At 43.3% G+C, this 7,617-nt stretch overlaps 1 long non-coding RNA gene across 1 annotated transcript; it reads right to left on the bottom strand.

Moving 5' to 3' along the window:
- Window positions 1-373: 373 nt before the first annotated feature.
- Window positions 374-4,033, bottom strand: LOC119400747 (uncharacterized). Its single transcript, XR_005185198.1, has 3 exons — window positions 3,987-4,033; window positions 3,566-3,651; window positions 374-563 (listed from the first exon to the last, which is right to left on the bottom strand). It is a non-coding gene; the product is annotated as an uncharacterized LOC119400747 (long non-coding RNA).
- Window positions 4,034-7,617: the final 3,584 nt, after the last annotated feature.

Genomic DNA, 7,617 nt, shown 5'->3' with positions numbered 1-7,617 from the left:
GTGAGGATAACATGTTTCATTGAAAATACAAACTGCTCACCGAGTGTCATTTGGCTTCAAAAGTTCAAGCCCTACAGAGCTAGCATTATTTTAACAAAAATGCGTTTTACCAGGTTCTACAACCTATCATGACGGGATGGTTTGTTCATTGCAATAAGACATACATTTTAGTACACCACGAAGTCTACTAAAAACCTCATAGAGGGCTGTAGACTGGAACTATATTTCGTAAAGAATATATCTTCAACAGTTTCTGCACTAGCCGTGTTTTAGAGCCATTCCGCTGCCTGGCAATAACTGCGCATTCCTATAGGCTGCCACATTTCACTCAGTAGTCAGGGCTGCAAGTAAAGGCTAACAGCAAAAATATTAACACGCAGCGCATTCTCTTTTATTCAACAAGCGTTGAGCCAAGACTCGGCTGGACTTGTGCCGCTGCTGAAATTTTCCTCAGAGAAATAGATTTTGGGCAGGCTTGTCCTCGCGTCCGAGGATACTACACACTGCGTTCATGGCTTGTTTAGCCATGTCGCACGCCTCTCCTTCGGCCGCCAGGAAGGTCACTGAAATAAAGAGCGAAATAACGATTGTCACATCTCGCAATTTGCACACGAAGAAGAGTCGAGAGTTTCGCTGCCCTAGATGTGCGGTAATAGGAAACCTCCATGTCATGTAATTATCATCATCATCAGCCTGTCTACGCCCACTGCAGGGCAAAGGCCTCTCCCATGTTCCGCCAATCAACCCGGTCCTGTGCTTTCTGCTGCCACGTTATACCTGCAAACTTCTTAATCTCATCTACCCACCTAATTGTCTGTCTCCCCCTCACGCGTTTGCCATCTCTTGGAATCCAGTCAGTTACCCTTAATGACCACCGGTTATCCTGCCGACGTGCTACGTGCCCGGCCCATATCCATTTCTTCTTCTTGATTTCAACTATGATGTCCTTAACCCCCGTTTGTTCCCTGACCCACTCTGCTCTCTTCCTGTCTCTTAAGGTTACACCTATCATTTTCCTTTCCATCACTCGCTGCGTCGTCCTCAATTTAAGTTGAACCCTCTTTGTAAGTCTCCAGGTTTCAGCTCCGTAGGTAAGTACCGGTAAGATGCAGCTGTTATATACCTTCCTCTTGAGGAATAGTGGTAGATTACCATTCATGATTTGATAATGCTTGCCGAATGAGCACCAACCCATCCTTATTCTTCTAGTTATTTTACTCTCATGGTTCGGCTCAGCTGTTACTACCTGTCCTAAGTAGACGTACTCCTTTACAACTTCCAGTGTCTCGCCACCTATCGCAAAGCGCTGTTCTCTGCCAAGATTGTTCCACATTACTTTAGTTTTATGCATATTAATTTTGAGACCTACTCTTCTACTTTCCGTATCCAGTTCAGTAATGATGAGCTGTAATTCGTCTCCCGCGTTACTCATCAATGCAATGTCATCAGCGAATCGTAGGTTACTGAGATACTCTCCACTAACTCTTATCCCTAACTCTTCCCAATCTGGGGCCCTGAAAACCTCCTGTAAACACGCAGTGAATAACATTGGAGAGATCGTGTCTCCCTGCCGTACGCCCTTCTTTATTGGGATTCTGTCGCTTTCTTTATGGAGGACTATATTGGCTGTGGATCCGCTGTAGATTTCTTCCAATATGTTTATATAGGCTTCGTCGATGCCTTGATTCCGCAGTGCCTGCATGACTGCTGATGTCTCCACCGAATCAAATGCCTCCTCGTAATCTATGAAGGCTATGTATAGGGGCTGGTTGTATTCCGCGCATTTCTCTCTCACCTGATTGATAGTATGAATATGGTCTATTGTTGAGAATCCATGTAATCTATGTCATGTAATTATATTATTGTGTAGATGTTCAGGACGTTTATAAGATCGACCAGTTGGCTACCCTAGTATTTGTCGAGATTTGTTTGCGGTAACAATTGAGGAAACTTAAGTTTTTGTTTTGTTTAGTCGGTGAGGACCCAAAATGCATGTAAGGAATTTACTTCTCTCCGAAAATAAGTGAAAAGCGAGATTCATGTCGGTCTAGTAGAATGAAAGAAACCGTTTTCCTTATTTGTATGTACGAAGTGCAGCGAGGGGAGGCTCGTAAACTAGATTCGGTTCAAATAAACAAAATAAATAGGGTATTGTGGGGCTTGAAAGTTATTATCGGGCTTTAAATATTGCAGATCTGTTCCTACGGATCCGTGCAGTGGCGTTCTGTAATGGCCAGAAATAAAGTACTTATTTTACTAGGTTCTCTGAAATTTTCGCTGATTGTGTGAGACCGGTCCGTATAACAAGACGGTACAATAATATGGCTCGCGTGTCGTACTTTTCAATAAATAGGTACGGTTCTCGAGCCTAACTAAAGCCAATACTTTAAGAGTGAAATGTGCGTCTATAGCGATTTCTATAGAACGAACACTAATGACACTGCCCTACAGATACTCAGGCTTTTCTATATTTTGCTATTGATTAACTTAAAGATTATTCTTAATTACCGATTTCTTTGGTTGTGGCTGAAGACTCAAAGTATGAACCCAGTGTTTTAAAGCACCTTCTGCACCAGCGAGTGAATCGCTCGTTTTAGGATACGGCAGATGTAGCGCTTTTTTACGGCGTTGGAAAGGAGGACCACGAAACATCGAAAAAGCAACGTGACGGTGCACTTGCTCATTTCTGTTGTGCTGTTCTCAAGAGAGGCAATTGAGCGTGATCGATACAATCTGAGTGAATTGTGTTGATCCCCCCCCCCCTGCTTGAAAGCTTTCTGTGCCTCACCGGCTTTACACAAACGCCAGGATGCGCGGTGACGTTGCAAGCTTCCTGCACCTGATGTGGCATTGTGTTGGCTACAGTATTGGTCCGCCTTTGGAGAAGTGATGATGTTATCTACTGGCGTCATTATACGACGTTACGTTAGCCGACCTCATAGTGTCACCGCTGCAACAGTTTTGTCAAATATTTTAGCGTTCTCTATCAATAGTTTGGTGAAGGTTTTATAACTATCAGCTTGTCACAAAAGAACCAATGGTTACTTCAACGATCTATACAACATTTTTAATGTAAATGTGTTTGTAGATGTTCGCGCAATGGGATATGCTAGCTACTGCTTCCTTTGGCTAAAGGGGCACAACAAAGAGTGAACGAAGAAACACAACCGATATTCAACAGCAAATATTGTCGGCGTTCCGAACCACACAAAGCAATATAAAAAACTAAATGGGTTCCTACTATGCGCCGTGAGCTAAATTCGCCTGTAGATAAGAATACACGCATTTCTCACCTAATGAAGTCGAGTTATACGGCGACATATTTCGTGCAGACATGATTGATCGCGATATAGCACTTGCGCCACTGGTCGTTTAGAGAATGCACTTGACCTATATTAACATGTCCCCGTTATAATGGCGTCCGAGCCTAAGATAAAAAAAAAGATGATTTTCTACTGGAAGTTCCGCAATGCTTGACAACTAGCTTTCGAGTTAAATACAAAGCAGAGATTCCCACATACTCTGTTGTAGAAGTTATAACATTGTTTTGCGTACGCTAGCTTACCGATAAGAAGCACGAAGGTGGAAAGTCCATAGACGGGAGACATTTTTGTATGGCCTACAAGCAGGTGGCACTACCCGGAAGGATATCTGGAAGATTGGGTGAAAAACAGACCAAAAAGCAGTTCAAATGTTTTTCTGCAAAAATTTGCTGAATATGACACGGTGTTGCAGGATATTTCTTTGATACAAATATTTCTAATGAAAGAAAATAGGGAAATTGGTAAAACGGCGCTGAGGGGAAAATATTGGTTCGAAAATCATGGAACGAGGAGATGTCAAATAGCTGTGGTATGCGCAATAACAGCAGCTATTCTTTGCTGGATAAAGCGTTCAATAAAGCAAACAAAAAGCTGCATATTGTTCTCCTAGCAGAAGTCCTCAGACTTGAAGCTAACGGGCAGGATATGAAACACTATACAAACATTCTCACGAAGAAAGGTCTGCAGTCGTCCAGGCAATGTGCAGTTATCCCGGCATTACACAACACGCCCTCTTATATTGTATACGCCATGGTCATTGCATGAGGAAAGAATGAAAACAAAACAAGAGGAATGTAAGGTCCTTGGTGTTATCTTATGAAATTGCGCTAAAAACTTACACAAAACTCAACATGCTTCGTGCTAGTAAATTGAAACGATAAAAGAGAATTATGAAAAGAACCGACACGCTTTGCCGGATGGCACACAATTATAGCGAGTGTCACCCAGTTATCTCGGACCTCGACTTGTTTGGAAACCTTCGCCAACATTTAGTTGATATAGAAAAGGCAATGTTTGGAGTGGCCAGCATGGCTATGTAAAAAATACCCGCCCTTTGCAGCCTTCCTTGATGTCGCCGGGTGGCATGCAATTATAGCGAATGTCACCCAGTTATCTCTGACCTCGACTTGTTTTGAAACCTTCGCAACCTTTTTGTTGGTATAAAAAAGGCAGTGTTTGAAGTGATCAACATAGATATACTAAAAATGCCCGCCCTTCCGCAGCCTTTCTTGACGTAGCCGGATGGCACGCAATCATAGCGAATGTCACCCAGTTATCTCTGACCTCGGCTTGTTTTGAAACCTTCGCAATCTTTTAGTTGGTATGTATGATAAAGGCAATGTTTGAAGTGGTCAACATGGATATACTAAAAATGCCCGCCCTTGTGCAGCCTTCCTTGATGTTGCCGGATGGAATGCAATTATAGCGAATGTCATCCAGTATATCTCTGACCTCGACTTGTTTTCAAGCCTTCGCAACCTTTTAGTTGGTATGATGAAGGCAATGTTTGAACTGGTCAACATGGATATACTAAAAATGCGCACCCTTCCGCAGCCTTCCTTGACGTAGCCGGATGGCATGCAATTATAGCGAATGTCATCATGTTATAAGAAAGGGAAAATAGACAACCACCCGTTTGTAGCACGAAGCCACAAGGAAATCCATACGGATTTCTCAGAAAGAAAGCCTCTTAGTTGCCGAAACCACGACCAGGACGAATTTTTCGGCAAATAAGAGGCTTTCTTTCTGAGAAATCCGTATGGATTTCCTTGTGGCTTCGTGCTACAAACGGGTGGTTGTCTATTGTCCATTTCTTAACCCTTCCGCCACCTTGCGGGTTTCCGCAGAACTGATTTGAAATATGTATCCAGTTGCTTCGAGTTGTCGATGGATTCGCCCTCGCGCTGCCAATTGCTAGCTTCCTGGTTAGCTCAATTGGTAGAGCGACCGCCCCGGATAGGCGTTGGTCCCGGGTTCGATCCCCGGACCAGGACGAATTTTTCGGCAACTAAGAGGCTTTCTTTCTGAGAAATCCGTATGGATTTCGTTGTGGCTTCGTGCTACAAACGGGTGGTTGTCTATTTTCCCTTTCTTAACCCTTCCGCCACCTTGCGGGTTTCCGCAGAACTGATTTGCAATATGTCATCATGTTATCTCTGACCTCGACTTGTTTTGAAACCTTAGCAAATTTTTAGTTGGTATAATAAAGGTAATGTTTGAAATGGTCAACATGGATATACTAAAAAACGCCTGCCCTTATGCAGGTGTCCTTGACATAAGCACAAGTATTTATGCGTACCAAGTTACCCCAGAATTAAGAAAACTATACTACCATATTTCCAAAAATATAAGGAAAAAGTAATTAACGCTTTCAGTGCGCATGCATTTAAGTATCTAATTAGCCAGAATACGTGTCTCTGCGTGTGCCATCAAAGACGAACTGCTATAAAATGTCAAACATAGAAAGCATTATATTGTTCACATAATTGTCTCAATCGTGCGCGATGCTGTCAGTAAGAAACCTGCCTGAAATGTAATCGAAATGTGGTAGGACAAGCACCTTATCAATAGAAAATCCCAATATGGCTGAATTCGCACCTACTCATATATGTTTTTATATTGCTAAAAATTTATTCAAATGTCTTGATATCCTAAATTTTGGCTCTGCATTGCACTGCAACTTGCACATTTTTCAGAAGAATGTATGTCATTCTTTCATGTTATTTGAATATTCTTGCCGAACCAATGTACTGAAACAGTGGATTTTCCCGTGTCTTCGATGAGTGGAACGAACTGCCTGAAAATATACTTCAGATCCCAACCATATCATCGATCGTGCACGCTCTCGCTATATATAGCCTAAGATGTTTCCCACACCGTCTTTCGCTTTCCGGATAATGTGCGATAATGTTCCGCAATGTTCTACAAGGAAACGAAGGTCTGTGTGCGTAATATTAGACGTTTCAACCTGTTCTAGAATACCTCATGTGCGTAAGTTCACGAAGCACCCACAACGACAAAATTCTTCCTTTTGCGGATCAGCGAGGGGGCCACGAAGCGCCCATTCGCAACACCCAAACCTGTGCAGCTGCTCACTTTCTTGATGCATTTGCTGCTGATGAATAAATGTGTCGGAGCACTTTTTACTCTGTGGGCCTCAAAACCCTCACTCGTTCACCAATTCACATATTTTGAGGCATGGCACGATTGTATGCTTCTGCCACGCAAGCTTACTACGTTAGAGGCTCTTCGCAATACATGACATTGGTATAGGTTTTTAAGAGCGGGCTCGCGAGGTTCTTAAGCTGGAGGGAATTCCCGCGCCGTAACCTTAGTTACAGAGGCGACCGCTACAGTCGCAGTTCGCGTATTCTTCCTCTTCTTCTGCCTCTTGTTCTTCGAGCGTCTTAATGATGACATTAACGCAGGCAAAACCACATATACATAGCCAACTGTAGCATGTGCACGCCCGCGCGAAACAGAAGTCTTCTTCCGCTTGTTATTCGAGCGCCTTCATATTGATAATAATGCATGCAAAACCACATATAGCATAGCGAACTGTAGCACGCGGCGCTCGCTCCAATCCCGCGCGTGCTCTAGTTTGATAGCAGACCGCTAGAGGGCGCCAACTGCGCGCTTCCTTAGTGTTATGTCCGAGTTCTGCGCAGACAGAACTGTGCGCTTCTTTAGTGTTATGTCCGAGTTCATTATTGAGGCTGACGGGAACCTCATCTAATCCCGGAGTAGTGCGCTTAGGAATTTTTCCTTCGGCCTTCTTCCGATTGAAATTCTCTAGTACTACATCTTCGTCAGTTGCACTCCTTTGCGTACTTTTACTCACCGCAGACTTTTACTCACCGAAGACAGGCAAAAAAGGAGAAGCGGCCACAGGACGAAGTCAACCAAATATGGGAAATATATTTAGAGCAAAAATCTATCGTGCAGAAATTAGTCGAGGCAAAAATTAAAGGTGAAAGTGAACGCTGGATGACAGATATAAGCGAAAAGAAGAAGGCCGCGCCTAAGATATTTTGGAGCCACCTAAAAGCGCTAGGTAGGAATTCTGTCACAATGCAACAGCGTTTAGTAGATGAAGGAGGAAATCAATTGGAAGGGCATGAAACGCTAGGTTACATCCGAAAGATAACAGCCGATTCGTTTAAAAAGGTAACCCAGGGGATTCCTGCGGTGAGCAAAAGTACGCAAAGGAGTGCAAATGACGAAGATGTAGTACTTAGAGAATTTGAATTAGTAGAAGGCCGAAGGAAAAATTCCTAAGCGCACTACTCCGGGA

This window comes from Rhipicephalus sanguineus, chromosome 7 (genome assembly GCF_013339695.2).
Source record: "Rhipicephalus sanguineus isolate Rsan-2018 chromosome 7, BIME_Rsan_1.4, whole genome shotgun sequence".
NCBI lineage: Eukaryota > Metazoa > Arthropoda > Arachnida > Ixodida > Ixodidae > Rhipicephalus > Rhipicephalus sanguineus.
Note: the sequence above shows the minus strand (reverse complement) of the source record. Positions and strands in the feature narration are given on the sequence as shown.